General features: G+C 34.4%; 2 pseudogenes; both read right to left on the bottom strand.

Moving 5' to 3' along the window:
* Positions 1 to 868: 868 nt before the first annotated feature.
* LOC149237384 (TLC domain-containing protein At5g14285-like) lies at positions 869 to 1,751 on the bottom strand (annotated as a pseudogene).
* A 10,584-nt stretch (positions 1,752 to 12,335) lies between these two features.
* On the bottom strand, positions 12,336 to 13,351 carry LOC149237383 (strigolactones hydrolase CXE15-like; annotated as a pseudogene).
* Between the last annotated feature and the right edge of the window lie 7,968 nt (positions 13,352 to 21,319).

Here is a 21,319-nt window from a genome sequence, read left to right as displayed (position 1 = left end):
AGACTAACAGATCAAAATTGCAGCTATGCCTATTTGGAGGTGCAAGTTTGGTAAAGAGGTCAGACTTGGATATAAGACCATTTTATGGGTATTTTTACATTATAACTTTATTGATAGGTTGTCCTTTTCAAGGATCCTTGGTACTGCTATAAATCTATCTGAAATGTATGGCAGGTAATCAGGGTAATTTTCAGTAGCGTAAGAGATGATCTGTGCCACAGTGGAGGAGAGCCCCATGCTCAGTTCTAACATATTGCTTGATTGGCTGTAGGACCAATATTCTACTCACTCCAACTCCCCCACTTTGTGTGCAACTCTATGAGTGCTTAAAGAACTTCTCACCTCCTCTGTACCAAAATGTTTGAAGATCTGTCCAGACAAAGGGTACCTATAATTGGTGGATTTTCAATTTCCAATTATATAGCCATTCAATTTTCATATCATCTGATTGCTTTAAGAAATTTTGTGTAAAGCTAATGTACAATCTAGATCTGGTGCACTTGCCCTGGCATACGTCGATAGTGGGGAAACCTGGGGATGTTAATTCGATGTAATGATGGTTTTTGCATCCCTTTTAGTAATCTTCCTATCAGGCTTTTAAAGATAATGAAAAAAATTGCCCCAATTCTGAGGATTGCGCAAGAATTTAAAAAATACACAACACCAAAATCTTGAAAATTGCTACTGAATAGCACCATGGCTTTTGTTTCTAGAGTTTGTTCACTGAAGTACAATACTTTACAAATGGGCCTGGAAGCAAACTATTATTATCAATTTGAACGGTTAAAATACTACACCTACACAAAGAAAAATACAGGAAAATTGGTTAATTCAACAGTTATAACAATTGGATCAAGCTCCACTATGCTTACTCTTCTTTCTGGGCTCCAAGCTTGCCCTTCGGAGTCCCTCTCTTTGCATAGAAACAGATCAAACCTGTCCAGAGCTTGTAAACCCAGATGGTGCTCCCGAAAAGAGCCAGAATAACAGTAACCATCCATGAACTAGCCATCCAGTAAGGAATAATGGCATCTGCCTTACCAGCTAAGTAGAAGGAGGCCAACTTCCATGCCAACCAAGGCCCAACAATGCACCTCACCACGGTAAAATACACAGTGAAAAATGGAGAAACAGAACTATAGATCATGTTGGCCAAGGCAGACTCCGTTTTAGCCATACGAGAAATAGTCCACACATTCTGTAATGGAGTCGTCGATTCCCCTGCAGCTATCAGAGAGATGGCCGAGAGCCCTCCATGGCCTGCATAGTACCTGCAAGTTACTAGGTAGAAGGAAGAGGTGATCAGATGGGTTGGCAAGCAAATAGTGGAGCAAGTCCACAACGAAATATGCAGTGCTGAACTCGATGATTTTGTTCTCTAAATCTGTGTTGGGTGCATCAAGCTTCCATGGGTTACTGTGCATGTCGTGAGCAGAGAGAATGCAAACGATGGTTGCATGAACGAATGAGATGCCACAGCTCGCAGCCTCGAACCTGTTCTTGCCCTTCCGGTTTCGCTTATTCTGGTGACCTGCAGGGGAGTGCCCGGTCGAATGGAGCCCGCGGTTAATTCCCAAATTCAAATTGGCGTATGAATGGCGGCAACAAAGCGAAGGAACTGTTGTCAGACATCATTAAATGCGGAGGGTGGCGGAGCTGGGCGAAGCTCGCCGACGGTGGCGGAGCTGGGGAGAAATTGCCGGTGGTCGGAGCCGGTGGTTTTTCCGGGCGGTGACCGGAAACCGGGCCATTCTTTCGCCTGGGTAGACTACTCCTATATATATATATATATATATATATATATATATATATATATATATATATATATATTATATATATATATATATATATATATATATATATATATCTCTATATATATATATATCTCTATATATATATATATAATTATTTATTTATATTTTTATTAATTTACCATACCTCTTTTATAAATATGGTATTTGGCCCATAGGATTCACTTAAATAAAACCTATTCTTGAAAATTAGGGCGAATGGGAGGTTGTAACTCCTAATTTCAAGGGCTAAATTTACCTTTTTTACCCTCTCCCTTAAAATAAGGTGGGCTATTTGAGGCGATTTGTAAAAATGTACTATGATACAAAATATTCACCTACTAAAAATTTAAAACCCCTTAATTTCGCATAAGGGCGAAAATTTGCCCCTAAAATTTTCCATGATTATGATTTCCCTTGCAACTCGTAGGTGGGCAACTTAGCTTTTAGGTTTGGTGTATAGTCAAGAACTTGGAAATAATAAATAATATTAACAACCTCCATTATGTCACTTCTTCTGAATCCCCATGATAAGTTGGGGGCCTAATTTTCTTAAATTGTCCATGCAATTCTACCTTCGGTTTATACTTAGATTTATTCCCAACTTTTGATGAACTTTGTTCTCCCTCTTCAGACAATCTTCTTCTGCTACCCACTTATTTTTTCATGTTTTTTCTTCCAGCAATATCTTCTCTATTTCCTCCTTCCCCGCCCCTCTATTTTGTTGGAATTGAGCCGATTTGATAGATTTATTATCACCTATTATTGTTCTACATTAGCCTTATGTAATATTTCTTGATCTATTTGAAGATCAACTATTTCATTATGTAGTTCCCTCATCATATTTATCAATTACCTGGTGTGAATTTGGTCATGCTACCCCAGATGCACATATATTTCATCTTCTCTAACAGGATTGCCTTTTGGAAAATTTGCCATAACATATTCGTCTACCTTCAACAAAAGGTAAATTTTGTAACTTTCTCTCCTTCTTTATGTAACATAGAAATTATCTATTAGTCACAGTCAAAAACGTGGTTTGCCAAGGTCTCCAATTTTCAAAACCTTGCTCTAATACCACTTTTCATGTCTCCCAGAAATAACTGCAGTAATTTTTTTTTTTTATATACTCTAAGTCAAGTTCAAGTATATGCATCAAACTATTACTCCAAAGCCAAACTATCAAGCACAAGCGCTAAGCCACATGGGAGGTGTAATAACAAATTACGTAATTATTACATAAGATGGAGAATGTACACATAATATCAGTCTTTCTCTATGTTCATTTGTAACTATTTTTTTTGTGAGGGTTATAATTCAGGCATCCTTCAAACAGTTGTGTTTGCGTTCTTGTAATAGCACTAGTACTTGTAAACCACATCTACCTTTTTGGATTTTGGTTTTGTCTATAACTAATAATATTCCTAAACTTAAAGTCTCACAAAACTGTATTTTGCTTTGTCTATGTTATTAACTAAAGTATGCATAAGAAATTTAGTTTACACCTTTTTGTATTGAATAAGCTCTTGGTCCTTATAAGTTTGAACCCTTGAAGCTCTGACTATGTTATCATTCTATGTTCCTTTCTCAAGGGGTAATGTTTGTAATGGGTACGATTTTATCCTTTTTTAAATGTTGCAAACATCATGCTAGCGATTACATGTGGGACTTGTTTCTATTTTCCTTATGTTTACCCTTACGCTCATCAACTTGGTTTAAATATATTGCAACCATGGTAATGTCTGTATCACTACAAGGTTATGCAACTTGGGTTAAGGTTTGATATGCCACCTTCAATCAAATTCTCTGGAAAACTTCAGCGCACACTCATTTGGATTCTCGAGATGCCATTTAACATTATTCTATTTTGGTTTGATTGTGGCCATATATTTGTTATTCTTTGGAAATATACGGTTGGATTCCACCAACTCGCTGTTAGGGTAACCACCTCAGGGATTTCTGGTGAGATTATCTCATTGTGAATCATTTGCTCGAAGAAAGGAGCTTTGCCCTTGACTCCCGCTAGGGTTTCCCCGCCTCAACATTTCCAGGGTAAGGTTAATAGTTACACCACAACAGTCTTGTTGAAGAATATGGTTTGCATCTGCCACTGGATATGGAAAGGTAAGCCTATGTCATTATTTAACATTTCCCCTTATTCAAATTTAGTTTTACCCTTAACTCTCTTAACAATTTTTTGGTTGTTTTGCAGGGCTTTACCATTGGTGCATCCAATAAGAAAGGTATTTCCCTCTACAGTGTCAAATGTAGCGCTTCCATGGCGAGGGCATATTTGATCAACAAGGTTATAAGTATCGCTAACATCTCTCCTACTGTACATTATTATTATGTTGGTAAAGGAGTTTTATTTTATACAAAGAATTAACTATTGTTTTAACTTTTCTATGAGTGTGAATGTGTGATCCTACAATAGAAGTGATTTCCTCATGTCACTCATAGGTACATTTATAAATTCTTTTTTTTATGGTCAATTTTTCAACAGACCTATAAAAAAATTATAAATCCCTTTGCCATCAATATCATTTCTTAGGGTTTCATTTTCTTCCTATTGATTGACCATCACAGAGTTATTCTATTACTTTCATAGCCCACAAGATTGCAGGAGTGTTTTCACCCATAAGACCAGGCTTCAGTTCCCTTAGCTTGTCGATGGATCCATCCAGGTTCTTGGGTTATATTTTAACATATGCATTATTTTCTTTGTTCAGGTTCAAATGGATATTTAAGCGAAGATAGCTTTGTTACCAAGCAATATGTTTTTCATTTTTTTTTAAATTTGAATATTTTGGTAGCAAACTTTCCTCTAGGGTTTTTTACCAATCCTGTTATAAATTTCCTTAAATAAATTTATAGCCTCCCTGGCCACGATTTCTGTTGTTAGTTGTTGTATTGGAACCATGAAAAACCCTCTAGGGTTTCCTCTTTATTTTTGTTTCAATTCCATTTTCATTTAGAAAAGACACTGTGGGCCTTTTGGTCACGACTTGTAATTGGTAATTCTTGTGAAAACAACAAAAATGTTTGATTGTTATATTAAATATTGACTATGAGTTCTTGCTTGTTATCTTTTAGAGTATGAGACTATTCTATGGGTTGTAACTTGAGTTGGTTCTGCAATATTATAAGTTGGTTTATATTTTCTCTTACAAGGAAAAAAATATTTTGTACAATCTTTCCTTCTATTATAGTAAGAAGTGTTATATTTTATTCTGTCTTGCTATGCTAATAATATCGAGAAGGAATTTTTCTACTTGCATGCAATTTCTATCCAAAAAAACATTTTGCTAGTTACACATTCTCTTTTGGTTATTTGTAGTTATAAAATGATAAATTATTTCCTTTTAGTCAGTAGCTAGAGATTTTCTTTTCTTTGTACCCTTATACCAGGGACTATGCCAAGCATTTGGTTCTATGGTCTGATAGTGAGGTGCAAACCCTTTCCTTTCTAACCAATTATGTATTTCACAGATAATTTTCACTAAGCATTTTTTTTAAAAGAAGAAAACCTAAAGAAGATAGGGTAACAAGTCACCCATGAGCATTTACAATTATACAAGGTCTGTAACAACAACCTTTATTTTAACCACAATTTCCTTTTAAAACGTCTTATAAATTATCTATTACAACTTCTCTCGGCATTTTTCATTTGTGCCCTTGTTTCAATCTTTTACCTTTTTTTTTTGGTACTTGTCTAGTATCTGCAATTTCCTACACCAAATAGAATACAAGACATACAATGCATATATCTTCACAATTCATCAACCGATAATCATACACAGTAACTACAATATCTAGATAAAACATACACAACAACTCATACTTCGCTTCCTTTCAGTTATAAGGTTTATAACTTATCTTAAAGTTTATGTTAAATTTCAAAGACCTTCTCGGGCCTCCCGACCTTATGTTATATGCTTATCTAACTACCCCCGAGCAGGTATTCTTTTCAGTCAAATAACAGTACTTTCACAGATCAAGGAAGTTTATATTTCCACCCTCGAGCAATACTTTGCTCAACCAAGGTTTTTCATCAATCCCTATCTCCAATTGGTGTATTGATGATCACTGTATTTCTCTCCCACGATTATAACCCGAATCAAGAGTCAAAATAATGACATTTATCTCCATCCAATTTAATCTTCTATACTTTTTGAGCTAATTCTTACTTAACCAGTCAATGGAATTTCTCTCCAACCATCTCTTTTGTGCCTTCCTCTCTCCCTTTCTTCTTTATTTTTTCCAAATTCCCCAAAAAACCCTCGGGAAAATGAGGAACTACCCCTTTTCTCTTCTTTGGGACATAACTAACTCTTTGTAACTTTTTCTTGACTAAAAAGCGAATTCTTAACTCCGTGAGTGGCCTTTTTCACATTTTCCAAAATAGATTATTTTATCTTTGTTGACATAAAATATTTATACAAATTTTACTTGTATAATAATTTTTATATACAGTAAATAAACATATTCATTCAAATATTCTAAATTAGTCAATCAAAATATGTATGTATCTCCTACCAGTTAATTTTTCTAGGTATATTTAAAATTCCAGTCTTAAATCATAAATTTTCTTGAGTCTTTCCCCAAATACATTACATTTGTCCTCGTTAGCCCAAGTTTCCCCCTTATGCGACCTTTTGTGGCTTTTGGGATGAAACCCTATGGGTTTACTCCATCTTGGACCTCTTGTGAGTCGTCGATTTCCCCACTCAACCTTGGGCATAAACCACAACTATGCACTTGGTCACAGGGAATGGAGGAAGGGATCACTAACGAAAAGGAGCTAGATCTTCACAGTGATGCGATGATCTTAGCCGTGAATAGGATAAGGGAAACCATCCCATGCGTGCAAGTGAATATGCTTGGTCAAATCCATGGTGGTTTTACCTAAATATTGGGTCATACAAGCCTCTTAAGGCCCTTTGCGTAGGGTTAAACCATGGATCAATCATGGCGGTTCTATGGGATCTTGGCCTGCACCAGAGTGTGACTCCTACCCTTAGGGTTTTATGGAGCATGCACAGGTTTTATCCGTCAAGGCCATACAATTTTCCATTTAGACTTGCAGAGGTATATAGCCTCCCAAATGATCAAATCAACATACCAAAACCTTTGCATGTGATTATAATCATATAAAGGTATACAAACCCATGAGGAACAAATATCAATAATGCCCGTGGCTTGAAGGTAGTTTCATGCCCATCCAAGAAGTATAAAACCAAATCCTCTAACTCTTAAGGTAATATTATCGTCAATAAGGAGAACAAGGCTCTTTCAACCCTATGCTTGGAAAGAGTGAATACCATAACCCAAAATTGAAGGTCTGCATTAGGAGAATATCTAGAGAAACATATATATAAAATGAACAGCTTAACAGGTGAGTGAGGAGAGAGGGATCTCCAATACGCTACCCCAAACTGTATGCCGCGAAGAGCGACCTTATTATCAAAACATGTTCATTTTCTACCACTGAGGAAGGAGCGTATATATAAAACGAACAGGTTAACATGCGAGCGAGGAGAGAGGGATCTCCAATACGCTACCCCAAACTATATGTCGCGAAGAGTGACCTTATTATCAAAACATGTTCATGTTATACCACTCATGAAGGAGCTTATATCTATATATATATATATATATATATATATATATATATATATATATATATATATATATATATATATATATATTCACGCTAATAGAGTATGAATCTAGTCGAACAACATGACCATGACTAGCAATTAAAATAAGGGTTTGTCACATTGTTCCATCACCATGAAATCACATAGAATGTAACCCTTGGAATAGAGGAATTCAACATCGTCATGTGAATAGTAGAGATGCAACTTTTTGTGAAGTGTAGGAATATAAGTCAAATCATCGAAGCTCCTGAAGCAATGGCATCCATAGCACAAAACACAAGATTCACTTTATCTTGAGCTCTTTGTTAGCATGGAAATATAATCCAAAAGATAATATATACGTTACTGAAGACATGGAAGAGACCACCATATAATGTTATAGGTTGATAAGGATAGAAAAGGAGGAAATCCTCAGTGTCATCACATCGCAACATAAGAAACGCTAATGAAATCTTGTTACTAGCGAAATTAACATTCTGCAATAAGAAGGAATCCCATACTAAACATTGCTATATGTAATATAGTTAATATTCTTGCACACTATTCCAGTGCCTTCAAACATTAACACATCACATCAATCACTCTTATAAATAATAATAATGTAGACATGCCTCCCGTAGTGATATCACCATCTCAACAAGGAATGTAAACATATTTTATTTTGAATAAAGAACTTAAGAAGACTTATTATTATTGAACAACAAAGGGAAACCCTAAATGACCAAAACCCTAACCCTAGGAGATGGAACACCAAGAGTTTGTGGGCCCTGTTGGGGTTAGTTGGGCAATCAACTACCCAGGGTCATAACTTGGTCATATGATCTTCATTTGGCACATACGATACCTTGTTAGAAAGGTCTCTTAGAGTACTACAAGGTTTGCGACAAGGACTTGCATATAACCATGGTCCTAATGCGGACCTAAAAAAACACTGTTTAGGGGGTCAAAATAGCTCCAGAAGTTCAGGACTTTGAAAGCTGCTAAAAAGAATAAATTGTGCTATAATCAAGGAAACTAATGAAACTGTTTGGATGTCTAGGTGGAATAGGCGAGTGGCCACCAATATCCACCTAGATAAATTAACACGAAAGTCACAAGGCTTGCAAAGACATTGGGGAATTATGATCATTCTTCTTTAGAAAATGATAGTGAATTGCAACAACCTGTCCAAGTAGATTATTCTCCTAAAGTATGATCAAAGGAGCCAATTATGTGATAAGAGAAAGAACGCAGAGAGTTGTTATGCTTATGGTTATTAGTTTATGTTTTTTTGTCAGCTTATAATTTTAATTTCAATTTTATTTTAAAAGAAAAATATTATTATCCATAATATTTTGAACATAATTTTTTTAATTTAGGTTATTAGTCTAGTTTTTCAAATAAAAAACCAATAACTTAGTCATAATATAAAAAACCTAATTCTCAAATTTTATAAATGACACTAGCAAAACTCATAATTCTGAATACAAAACCAAAACATTAGGGGATTTTTGAGGTCTAAAATGGGCATGCTAAGGAAATTATAAAATAATAGTGGAAATAATAAAATAAGGTTAGATGACATCATCAAATTTTAGAGGGAAAAAACAAAAAAACTATTTTTTGAACTCATATTTTCAACTTATCTCCCTATGGGTTTACTCAAATTTCGAGAAAAAACACTCATTGGATGCATAATTTGATTCTTCATTCGAGGAGTACCCATGTTGCTATTTTTGATGGACCCTGCTACATGAAAACTCCAAAATACATGAAAATCGTAATTGCAATCACGTTTTTTCATGTATTTCTCATTTTTCGTGTAGCAGGTTCCATCGAAAGTATGATACATGGGTACCCTTTGGATGAGGAATTAAATTTTGTATCCAACAAGTACTCCGGCTCAAAATTTGTGTAAAACCTCAGGGAGATAAGTAGAAAATACAAGTTGAAAAAATAGTTTTATTATTTTATTATTTTTTAATCTTTTTACTTTTTAACTCCAAAAATAGTGAATCATCCCCCATGGTTGAAATCATCATCTTGAATCCTATTGGTTGTTATAAAGTTTATTTTGGTTGTACATTTTTCTTAGGAGGCCCATTTTAGACCTCAAAAGTCCCCTAATGAGAAGAAAGAACAAAAAAATAATAAATCAAATTAAACGAGATTTTTCTCGTTCAAAAGAAAAGCCTACATCCCAAACTATTCAATAATCACATCATAACAAATGTACATGCGTTTACAAGAGAATGGTTCAAGCTAAAAGATTGCATATTTTAAATATTCCATGTGGCAAGATCAAAGTTAACAAAAGATCATAAATCATGATTGATCTAAGGTGTGAGAAAGGCTACAACCTTGAGGGACAATACAAGGCTTTATGAGATGAGCACTAAGAAAATTACTGATATGTGCTTACAAACCTCCGCTATAAGAAAATTACTGATATGTGCTTACAAACCTCCGCTACAAGGCCTGCAACTCTCATATATTAAACACCTAGGCTCAATGTTGATTGTCATTGGTTGCTGTAAAATATGGGTCACCATGGAACTCTTCAATCCTAGGCTCCAGGATTGAAGGACGCAACATGTCATACTCACAAAACAACAGAGCTATATCCTGAGTAAGTAATGGGAAATGGACTAAAAATAACCCAATGTTCTTCCAATGAATAAGTAAGGGGAAATCTACTAAAAAATAACCCAATGTTCTTACAATGAATAAGTAAGGAGAAATCGACTAAAAAATAATCCAATGTTCTTCCATTACGACCATGAAATATGGTTGCACACAAATCAACAATTTATTCCAAGTTTGTCATGGTTTTTAACAGGCGTTGTTTACATCACAATTTCACTGGGATTGCAAATTTGTGGCTGGCATTTGGTTATAAATTTTTTTAAAAAAATTGATCACTAGAGTGTTTGAATTGTTTTTTATGCTGGAAATGGATTCAAGCACTATCAAGAATCTTTTGAGTGCCTAAAATCCTAGAGCTTGAAAACTATAACCCAAATTTAAAAAAAAATCAACTAAATTTAATCAAAATCTTAAAGAAATTTCCATTATTTTGGAGGAAAAATTGTGGCCTCCTTACAGTAATCTTTTTTAATAGAGCTACCACTGAAAAAGTAAATCCATCACTAAAAAAAGCAGATCTACCTCGATGGCCAGAGAGCTACAACCTAACCTCAATTTTCTAAGAAACTGCCAATAAGTTTGGGTTACCAGTGGAGAATGGGTCTAAGGGCTGCCAAAAAAGAGAGCCACCAAGGAAATAGTGTTGCGGTACTACTATCTGAGAATGAGGGCGCCAAGTTGGAGGTAAATGAAATTTGTAATCGAAATTGGCCATTAGAGCCTAGTGATCAAGTTTAAGGAGTGGAGAAAACGAAGCTGAATAAACTAACTCGGGAAAAAAAAACAACGAGGGCCACCATTTTTTATCTTTTGCAGAGATCCAGAATTTAAAAAGCAAAGAGGGCCAATGATCCTTTGCAGAGATCCAGGTCATGACCAAATAATATGACATGAAGAAGTATTGAAGCTATATATTTTTATTTTGTTATTAATATAATATTAAGAACTTGCAGTTTGTTATATTGTAATGAATGTGTTTTTGAATGCATAAATGGATTTAGTTTTTTGAAAAATAATTGAGGAATTAAGATTCTGTAGAGTTCATAATTAAACTTGTAATTTCAACAAATCTCTCCTTAATTGTGTAACTAGCATTTGCACCAGAAGATGCAAAGGGCCCCGATAATGATTAGGTTTTTTTTCACCTCTCCAAGCAAAATCTTTACCAATTGGCTTTGCTAACATATATGAAATTGAAAATTCAGTAATGAAAATAAGATTTATATTTACTAACTTCAAATCCATCAAAATACTAACTTGGATTGTTAACTTCAAATCCATCAAAATATTAACTTGGATTGTTAAACTTGGGAAAATTCATTGTCAAATAGAAAAGAAGGTAAATCAAAAGTTATGGAATAGAATTGTCTATCTCTCTTTTTCATAAATTCTAAATATTTCATGTGCTTTAGGTTTGGTGAATTTTTTGCCCCGTTTTTCTCAAGTTTTTCCAAGTGATAGGTTGACTCTTACTCTTTGGCTTCTTACACCATTTTCAAATCCAATTTGAAGAATTTGGTGCATATATTTTTCAGCCATAGAAAATGAGCCAAAAGATGAAATGAAATACCAACTAATAACAATAATGCACAACAACCATCTTTGTTAAAAAATATATGTAAGTACTTCAGCTATTAACAATGTGACATTAAAAATAACAGATAAATTAACTACCCAACCCATTGGAGGAAAGAATTTGCATTTAGACCTGCATCACATTTGATATATTAACCACGTTCAATTGGTACATTTAAAAAGGTAATCCATGGTGTTCAATTGAACTTTATGAGAGGGGCGAAGTTGTAGACGTGACAAAGAAGACTTATGCATGAGGAGCAGGGTTATAAATGAGATGGCCCAAAGCTAAACTGTGTGAGAATGGGGAGGTTGCAAGTGGAATGGACAAGAGCCTTTCTAAACCATTAAGCGACTGATGAGTGGGCAATTTACTGATGAGTTATTGGCACCAACGAACATGTAATGTACCCAGGTTTAAAAAACAATTAAAATTAATGATTATTGAGCATCCAATAAATTTTCAACTGCAATTTGACAAATCGAAGGTTTCAAAGAAACTATATGGTATGTTACTATGTTGTTCCATCGCATCTTACACAGCCAAGGCACATTTTTTACAAACTATTTCAATGGCGGTATCCCATAGATGGGCAGAGACATGCATGTAAACTTAACATTCATGAATGAAAGAAGAGAAGAAACAGGATCCATCGATTACTCATTGGACCGCTAACTACTCATTTCAATCTACGGATTTAATGAAATTAGAAGCGTATTCCATTACTTTTATTGAGCTCTCTTCCTGATCTTGAGGACAACGAAACTATTGTCTTCCTCTTCAAACACCGCAACTTCAATGATTTGCTCACCATATGATAATTTGAGAATCTTGCAGTACTCCAATTGTTTGTCCCTTAGAATGTCACGTCCTCCAATCACCATCATAGTCCGAGGGAGGGATCTTGCAAGGTACCAAGCCTCCTCCTATTCGGAGATGGGGGCGAGTGGATTGCAGAAATAATGGTCTTTGTTGCTTCCCACAGGTAGTGCCAGCCTCGACTGCGTATCTGAGGCTTTCGATGTAAACGTAGAGGCTTTCAATGTAAACGTAGGGTTATCTATCCTGTCTCACTCTCAGACGCAGTCTGCGCTTCCCCTCCAAAAGAGAGATACAACAAAATCAATCTTCTGACCCTCATTTCTCATCCCTAATCTTGCCTGCCAGTCCACATTCCGTGGTGATGTGCGATGTCCCCTCCTGCGCTGTCACCCATGAGGAACACCCTGGAGTAGTCGGCAATCGAACCAGGGATCACCTCCTCCTCCTCTGCTGATAGCCATTGTAGTGCAGAGATCTAATCATGGTAAGCCGCAGGCACGCGATGCTTGGGAGCCAGTGTGTAGTCGACAGAGATGATGAGGGTGCCGACATACGGCGCCCACTTGAGACAGAAGCCGTGGAAAATGGGTTTCCGTGTTATATACTCACAAAAGCCACTGCCATGAAAGTAGAGGATTACCGGTAGGCATGTGGTGATGGCAGAGACGTGAGGAGGGAGATAGAGGCGCACCCACAGGCCGAGTGTATTGTCAAACACGATGTCTTTGTATAAAATTTCGACCACTCGGTGGAAGAGAGTCGAGAGATGGTTCGGCAGGGCGCACCACGGATCCTTCGTTGTAGAGCTTAAGGACGCCCTCCAACTCTTCAACCACAGAACTGAAGACCCACCATCCGTCATGATTATCTAAGTTCATCGAGGCCATAGACAATATCTGACCAGATGGGACACCTGTTCAAGATAATGTCAAAGACAACGAATCTGCATAATGTCACCACAAGAAACCTCACTCTAAAAATGACTATCGGCATAAATATAATTATACATTAATTGAAGAATTATTTTTTAGCCCCTATCTGGACTTAAAAATTGTAATTTTAAATATAAAAGGATCGGTGAAAAAAACCTAATTTCATAAATAAATGAGATTACAAAACTGTTATTAATAAACAAATTCATTAGTAGTAAAGTGAGATTTTAACTCAATGATCATTATACATAACGATAAAATCTATATGTAAAAACAACGATCCACTTAAAAGGCAAATAAATTCTCCAATTAGTAGTAAAGTGAGATTTTAACTCAATGATCATTATACGTAACAATAAAATCCACGTAAAAGGCAAATAAATTCTCCAATTTAACAAGCAACTTTGGCAAAAATAGAAGGTTGATGCAAAGAGCAACAAAGTTCGTGATTAGTTACGAGTTGTAACTAGCTTTCCAACTTTCTGCTTCAAGAATCCTTTGCCCATGTTTTGAAGGTTACAACTTCGATTTCTTCTCTGTAATTTGCGCTTTTTTGTTTAGACATGTAACAATGCTACACTAGTAGGCTTTTGCACCTCCATCTGTAATTGGAGGTATATGCCACCTGACAACCGTTGATTTTATGCAGTTGCAAGTTCGTTCCAGGTTTTACTAGTTACACCTTCCTTGTAATGTTTTGCACCTTGTAGATTTTTGCCTATCCACATATACTGCTAAATGTGGCTCCTAACAACCAATACTAATTCTATGCCATTGCAAGGCTTCAAGTTCTCTACCCACTTTCCTAGACAGTACGCTTCCCGCATCATATTTCATTGATCCCTTGTGTCCGCATGAAAATCAAATCCCATGTAAAAAGATGGGATCCTCTGAGATCTTGCATCTGATTTCCAAGTTACATGGCAACACACTCTCTTGATCATCCGGCCCCGGAAATGACGCAGTCGGTGGTAAGCAGCTACCACTCATTGGGCACTGTATAAGTCCCCTAACCGGTGTGATCAGCTATCAAATGCAGAACAACGCGTAGCAATAGATTTCTCTCTTTTCTTACCATTTTGGTAAGTGATATTCTTCCCCACTCCTCTCATTCCAAGGCCAAGCCATCTTGCGATGTCCATGAAAATACAGTAATGACATGAATGACATTTGTATCGACACAATCTGAACATAAGGAGATGGAAATGAAAATACAGTAATGACATCTTGTATCCACACAATATGAACACAAGGAGATGGAAATCATTGCATGAAACAGAGGGGATAAAATACAAGAAAATTGATATTTTGTTTCACGAGGTGAAATCATGCTTAGAGAAACACTGGAACGTAAAAAGTCTTCCCAAGATTGGACTACAAGACTGCACGAGATTGTACTATGAGAGCGATGGAAACCAAACTTCTCCACCTAACCAACTATTAGACCAAATCCACCCAAATAAAATTGATACTTGCAATGAGCCTTGATCCTTTAACCCTTCGTCTCGTCTGGATTTGAGAGAGGGCGCGGAAGGCATTTGATACTTAACAAAGCTTCTACCATGTTTCATTTTCTTTCTGCTCACGCTCGCCTCTCAGTCCCCGGACCTGTTTCTGCTGCTATTCACTATAATGTAATGACCGCACACGGAAGTTTAGCCCTTGTTATGTTTAATGAACACGAATAACTTTATCTTCAATGGAATAGCTTTACCTTTAGCTTTGACAGGTCGTTAGACTTCACTTTCACGAGCTTTGATTCTCTCGAGAAGTAGGTGGGCTATGAAACTTCTCGTCTGAGGTTGTGGGTTCTATAATTTTAGCTTTAGCTTTGACAGGGTTGTTAGACTTAACTTTCAGGAGCTTTATTCTCTCGAAAACTGGGTGGGGTTTGAAACTTCCTGTCCGAGTTAGTGTAGAGTGTAAATTCAGTAAAGATTTGGTTTATTGGCGAAGGCGGTCAAATTAGGGTTGACTAGATTTTAATTTTGATTTTCGTATAAACCCAAATTTATAATTAAATAAAGTTATTTAAAATTAATTTAAAATAAATCAGCACTTAATTATATTTTAAAATAATATATAATTTAAATTTATTATCAAATTAAATTAACAATAATGACTAGTTGAGTTAAAAGATCAGTATAGATCTATTTAAATAAGGATTTAGTATAAATTTAAAATAAGGATTTAGTATAAATTTATTTAAATACAGATCTAACATAAGTCTAAAAGGATCTGATGTTTTCATATGTAATTTTTTTTATGAGTATATTCTTTAAATGTTTTTTGTAATTTCTTTTAAATTTTTAGATTTTGATTTTCTTGAGTAAAATTTAGATTTAATAATAGACATTTTTACACATCAAACTGGAATATAGAATAAAACTCTAGGTTCAATAAATCATAAAATGACTAAAATGGTATCCTCTCCCTTTGAAATCAAGTCTCATGAAATCAACTCCGTATCTTGGACGATTTTTGTGGCAGTAGAGCAACTTAAACCAGGTTTCTCCCAACAAAACAGAACTAAAATAGGATAGCTAATACTTTCGGTATGCAATCAACTCCGTATCTTGGACGATTTTTGTGGCAGTAGAGCAACTTAAACCAGGTTTCTCCCAACAAAACAGAACTAAAATAGGATAGCTAATACTTTCGGTATGCAAATGCAATGACGTGTATGTTAATTCAGGATTTAACTATAGACAACACATTATAAAGTACAATATATAGCTGTAGTTTAATTAGCCGGAGGAATTGTCCAGAAAGTTATGGAAATTTTGGTTATATTTAGAGAAAATTTGGCAAGGATTTTTGTAAATTCAAGTTATAGTTGTTAAACTTCAAAATTTTAGGTGTCCTAGAGGTTTTTGATGGTGCTGAATCCATTTCCACCATAAAAAACACGATTCAAACACTGTCTATACAAAAAAAATTTAAATTTTTTTGCTAGATTAATAATTCCCCAATATAATAGTCACGCGATTGTTAAAAAAAAAAGGAAGATATAGATTTTAAAAGTTAAATATATAATTGCAGCACAATATGAAATTTGAATTTGACTGAGTTGGAAGAGCGTTGTCATTTATGTTGTTGGAGGGTGAGGAAATTATATTTCATTTAATTTTGTTTGACCATAATCGAAAACGTAAGATTTTGGAGCGTTAGGTTATATAGTTGTATACAAAATGAGTGTTATTTCATAAAGGAAAATCCTTTATTTGATATTCTTTTACGGTTTTTAAATTATTCCAAACTATTCCATTTTTTTTAGAGATACTTTATCATACAAAACATAATGAAAATATACAAAATATTTTAGTGATTTGGACTATGCCGAGTATCTTATTCTTCGCAGTGAGAATGGTTTCACTCTTCAATCTCCATTTTCTCTTTGGTTTGTTACAGAATTTCTTCTTTAATTTTTTGATTTGTTATAGAGTTTCTTCTTTAACATATTTTGCATGTTAAAAATATTTTAAGGTCAAAAGACAAAGCATTTATTTGTTAGACCAAAATTATAGTAAAAAGATGATTTCATTTGGGTTTTTGATTGATTTTGTGAGTGCAAGAGGCACATTACATTTACATTGTGACATGTATTGTTTTGCTCCATTTTTATTATTTTAGGAGTTTTACATTGTGACATGTATTGTTTTGCTCTATTTTTATTATTTTAGGAGTTAAGGCTATGTTATTTGATTGGTTTGTTTTTTACTTTCTTGCAGGATTTAATAGAATGCATTGATATTTGCTTTATCCATCCCTAGCTTGTGTGATGAACATCACTGAAGATAAAAAAAAACTATGGGAGTGATTGGATTATGTCTTTCACCGAAGACCAAAATAATTTCATTAAAAGGGTTGAATATATGTAAAGTAACAAAATCATTCAATCCACTTAAAGAAATGCAAGGGAGTTGAATGTACAAAGGGAACTTAAATAGATGATTTATTGGAATCATCCATATGGGTATTACTTTAACTAGGAATCACAAACTTGGCTGGAGGAGAGATGACCCATGAACTAACAAATGATCACTTTTTGTATCCCCTACAATAATACACCACCATGGGCAGACCTCCACTAATTCTAGACAAATGCATATGTACCGAAAAACACTCATAAACCCAAATAAATTGTGTTAGTTGCCTCTAGTGCCTTAAATAACCATGTGTAGAGCCACTTTGAGTAAGTGAGGAGAATGGATGACCCACAACGCTTCCCTATTCATGTAATGTGGCTAGCCATTGTTTAGAGTGATTTTGCGTTGATGTTTGTTACCATGGTTAAGGAATTTGAACTACAACCATACTTTTGATCATGGTTAAGGAATTTGAAATGAGCATATAACCCCACTTTTGATCAAGTGCTAACCTTATGTCAATACTTGGATTAATGAGAACCGTAAGCCGATAAGCCTTAAGCCAATAATTGGATTAATGAGCTAGCTACAACCTTAACCCAATAATTGGACGAATAGATACAACATTCAGTCAAAAAGAAAGCAATTGAATGTGAACTAATCATATAGGAGAGGCTAGCCAATAAACGTTAAGCCAATAATTGGACTAATGAGCTAGCTACAACCTTAACCTAATAATTCGACTAATAGACACAACACCTAGTCAATGGGAAAGCATTTGAACGTGAACTCATTGTTTGGGAGACGGAGAAGCATTTAAATGCAAACTCATCCTATGGGTGAGGGAGTATGAACCGTGGAAGACTAGCTAAACTTGTGGAGCTCATGGCTAAGGATGTTTGATGATGACCTAGGCTAAAGGTCACAAGCCTTGATAGGCATCGTGGAAGACTGAAGGGATGCCCAACTAACAAATTTTTTTAATATGGATGAGTGGATACATAATCATTCACAATTGGTGGTGTTAAAATGTCACTAACCAATCATCATTTTTGAACTCCTCCATACAAGACATCCATGAATTCAAATAATCCTTTTATGCAACTTAGCTAGAGCATGTATCCGTTGAGTGGATTCTTTGAATCAAGTAGAGAAGATGGTTATCAATTTTGATAGGAATTCCATTTAATGGTTTGACTAGCAACAAAATGTCTCCTAGAACAAGAATGGATTGGATGTTTTCACTCTTCACTAAAAAAAAAATCCTAGCCAAAGCAAGTAGGCATCAACAAGGTTATTAGATGCCCTACCTAGTCACCAAGCAAGTCGAGCCACTATGTCTTCTCTAGTACCATGGACAAGAATATTGATTAGTGACATCTACCATATAGTTTTGCAACATTAGTCAAAACATAATAATAAAGAACACCATGTGCAACATAGGCCATGAACAAAAGGATAGAACACTTCCCATTGGATATGAAATCATAATTGTTTAAAGGAAATCATTAACTAATCTTTGGATATGTCAATCAATGTTTTTATATGTGATTAAAAGTTAACAATGTGTATTAGGTGATTTTTTATTTTACCCATGTTTATAAACATGGTTAATTAGTTAATAATATCATGCACCAAGCCTAGAATCCATGGAGAAATATTAGCTTCACACCAATTTGTTGGTAGAACTATATATTATAAATAAGTTTAAACATTACAAGCACATAATATAATATTTTATAGATTGCAATTGCCAATCCCACAAGCTTTAAGAAGATTGTGAATGGTGAGAATAATTTTCCACTAGTCAAAAACATGCATCATCTATGATTAACATATGAAGTTAGCATAGGATAGAAAAAAGAGAACCCTAACATCATCTCTTATTAACATATGAAGTTAGAATACGATTCAAAATTCTTCTATTTAGCAATTTTGCTAATGACTCTTAGTGATAAAGTTTCCTAAATCTTGACCTCTTAGCTTCTAAACTCCTCATTTTCTAGTTTCTATCCCATCCAACTTTCTAGTCTTAGAAATTTTTTTCCATATCCTCCAACAAATGATGAGTATAGATGTCAATTGAATTTGCAATATTACTCATCTTCTTCTCTTTTTTAGATGGCAACTCCAAATAAATTATTTTATACTTGTGGCAACAAGACAAGAACAAATTTATGAAGTTAGGTTGAAATCCAATTCATTTGCACTCTAGTTCAAGCTTGTGAATCAAGGCCTTTCTTACTTGCATTTAGCTAGTTGTTAGATTCTAAGCTATTTTCCTTCATCTACTTTGTTCAACATAGGTTTTTTGGTTTCCACTTATGTTACTCGTAAAGAAAAATATTTTTATAGCATTCTTTTACATGCTCACCCTTATTCTTTACTTGTTTGGAATACACACCATGCTTTGGTGTAATTCCTACATAGAAAGGCCTTTCTTAAATCCAAGATTAGTTAATTAAAAACTTTTTTACATATATAAATGAAGCATAAACTAACCTCTATGTTGAGAAAAGAATTTGATTTACTTAAAAAGATTTGCAAAAAAAATGGTAATCAACGACCAACACTCATGATATCTAAATGCTTGAACATTAATTTCAAAATTTAAATACTTCCATACTTTGAAATTTTACACAATACAATTGGTATAATCAATTCTATAACCATGTAGATCTTAAGTGATTCACCTTTAATTTCTTTGGCACCACAACACTGTGACGAAGGATATCACTCTTGTCATTTTACGAATTGTATGGTTGAAAAGAGAATCAATACATTCAATCATTCATTTGGCAATGATTATATTTGGGTTCTATCTAAAGTTCTTAGGGTCATTGTCACTAACAGTGGGTTTAAGAATCAAGAAAAACATTTAGCCATGGCTTGGGGGTACTCATTTCGTGGTCCCTAACTTGAATGGTGAAGAGGTTGAGATTTAACATCATTATATATCTTAAAACTTGGTGAAAGTAAAAGAATCATATTTTAATTAAAAAAATTATTCTTAATTATGGAAATTTATCCAACTTTATTATGGAGATTCTTAATCTGTAAATGGAATTTGTTAGCATACTATGGGTCAATACCACATAGCCAAAAAAAAAACATAACCCATTTCATATAAAACTTGTTCATGTGACATTATTTTAATTAATAAATTTCCTTAAAAAGACATAACTACTTTGCAAATAAATCTACACCTTTGATTTGTATAAATCCCTACCATCCACCTAATAATCATTAATAAATTAACTAAATATTATGGAAGCCCTATTCATTTGAATGAGTGAAATGCTAATATTACAATACCTTAAAAAAGGTTAAATATAAGGGTTCCAATAGAGCGTAATGACAAATGAACTATTTGTAAATGCAATACATCGAAATAATTTAATTTTATTCATATAAAATTTTGGTAATATTGTGAATTTTTATTGTTTAAAATGTGTTTTTAAATGTATAAATAGATTTAACTATGTGAAAATGCCACAAACACTGAATTTTTATAGACTGCATAAATACAACTCAACAATTCCAAAAAACTCTTTATTAAAACTTTTAACAAAATTAACCCAAATCCAATTAAACAAAAATTTTGTCCTAAGAAAAACAAACAAACAAAACAAAAACAAAACATGGTCACATCCCTAACTCCTCATGGACCAGTATCACATCATAACAAATGTACAATGATTCAAATGAAAAATATTCATTTTAAAATATTCTGGATAACAAAAGTAAAATTAAACATTTATATCCATTCGATATCTAGAATATTTTTCAATCTACCACTGACATATACTCATGTAAGCAGCACTAACATACCAATGCCCAAATGATTCATGTAACCATAGGATGCTTTAATCATCCCAAACAACAGTGCCAACCATGTACTGTAAGGATTTTCCGTTCTACATCGAAGCTTAATACAAATGGGGACTGTGAGGTTTTGATCTAAAGAAATAGAGGACGCGGTTACTGCCGAGCTATGGGCCTTTTCTTTCCAAGAATCTCATTGATTATGAAATATAGACACCTG

Source organism: Pinus tabuliformis, chromosome 8 (assembly GCF_031772625.1).
Source record: "Pinus tabuliformis cultivar Carrire ecotype Pingquan chromosome 8, CPIR1, whole genome shotgun sequence".
Lineage (NCBI taxonomy): Eukaryota > Viridiplantae > Streptophyta > Pinopsida > Pinales > Pinaceae > Pinus > Pinus tabuliformis.
The sequence above is the reverse complement of the archived record's forward strand: the minus strand, read 5'-3'. Positions and strand labels throughout refer to the sequence as shown.